General features: G+C 32.6%; 1 non-coding gene across 1 annotated transcript; it reads left to right on the top strand.

Moving 5' to 3' along the window:
- The first annotated feature begins 380 nt into the window (after positions 1-380).
- TRNAI-AAU (transfer RNA isoleucine (anticodon AAU)) lies at positions 381-454 on the top strand. The gene has a single exon. It is a non-coding gene; the product is annotated as a tRNA-Ile (tRNA).
- Positions 455-1,430: the final 976 nt, after the last annotated feature.

Below are 1,430 nucleotides of genomic sequence, written 5' to 3'. Positions count from 1 at the left end.
ATGATCTCTCTTGATTAACAAAGCAGAAGAAAAAAAAAGAACATACCATAAACACAACTGAGGCAAAAAATAGTTATTTGTGTACCAAGGCCAAAAAGTGTTTCTTTTTTGGCCGAGCGTTTTTTAATGGCCAAGGCGATAGCCGTTGTTATGTCAAATTTGAATGACGTGCTTTTGGATACTATGTGACATATGACTTTTAAACGTGGTCTACACAATGCAAGATAAACAATATTGCCTTAATTACAATCAGAAAATCATTTTCTGGATTTCAAAAAGGTCAGTTTTGAAAACAAAGATTTTTGTACCTCGGTGAGCAAACTACTGTCATTTAGTTCTGTGTCTAGATTTCTACAAGCCATCGAAGCCTTAAAATATCTGGCCCATTAGCTCAGTTGGTTAGAGCGTCGTGCTAATAACGCGAAGGTCGCGGGTTCGATCCCCTCATGGGCCAATTTTTTTTCTTTCGTGTTTTAAACAATTTATGTTAAAAAGAGTGCGGCCTTCACGCGTTTTTTTTAACCTTAATAAAATATCAAATTGGCAAATCTTGCCAATCCAAACACGCATTTTGTAATAATTTTATTGATTGCATTTTTTTCACAATTTTTGCAAAATTCAAATAAACCAAATGTGGTTATTTGCGAATGACGTTGTTAATAACAATAGTCCATTAATTAAACCTAACACAGATGGTTAAAAACTCTAATAGAAATAAATGAACCGCTTGTCGGGAATATGGGAATTTGCCGACTTCAGTTTTTGTTATTAAAAAAGTCGGGACATAAATAAAATCTTCATTAATAATTAACACGTTTCCTACAAATTATGACTGGTATATTATATAATCAAAATGACAAAGTTATGACCGGATCTGATGCCCATCGTTTATATGGTAATGAATGCCGTAGGAAAGATTTTTTGAGATAAAGAAGCGAGTAATAGTTAGCATAATAAAGACAACACCTTGTTTGTATTGTGTTTTTTTCATGTTTGTACAAAGCAAAGCTAATTATTTTTAATTGCACGTATGTCATAATTGCACTGGTTCGCATCTTGTAGAACATCTAGGTCAGGGCAAATTCTCAAAAAATCGAAAATATGATTTGTTTGAACGGAGCAAAAATATCTCCAACGTTTTTAATTATTTATCAGATCGAATTTAAATATGTCCGTAAAATAAACAGATGAAATTTATTCATACAATAAAACGGAAATATTTACCTAATGCTCATCTTATGTTCTTTTCATTTTAAGGCTCTGTCCTACCCCGGCCGAAGTGCATAGGAAATAGCGCAAAACGCCATTACTTTTTACGGCCGCAAATTAAGAGTTGGAGTTTTGATTTTTTTTGTACGTGTAGACAATATCGAAATGTACACGGGAAACTCTGTGATTTTTAAAAATTCTTTATAGATTTATTTAAAAAA

This window comes from Gnatocerus cornutus, chromosome 2, assembly GCF_029298725.1.
Source record: "Gnatocerus cornutus isolate USDA-ARS CGAHR chromosome 2, icGnaCorn1.1, whole genome shotgun sequence".
Taxonomy (NCBI): Eukaryota; Metazoa; Arthropoda; class Insecta; order Coleoptera; family Tenebrionidae; genus Gnatocerus; species Gnatocerus cornutus.
Note: the sequence above shows the minus strand (reverse complement) of the source record. Positions and strands in the feature narration are given on the sequence as shown.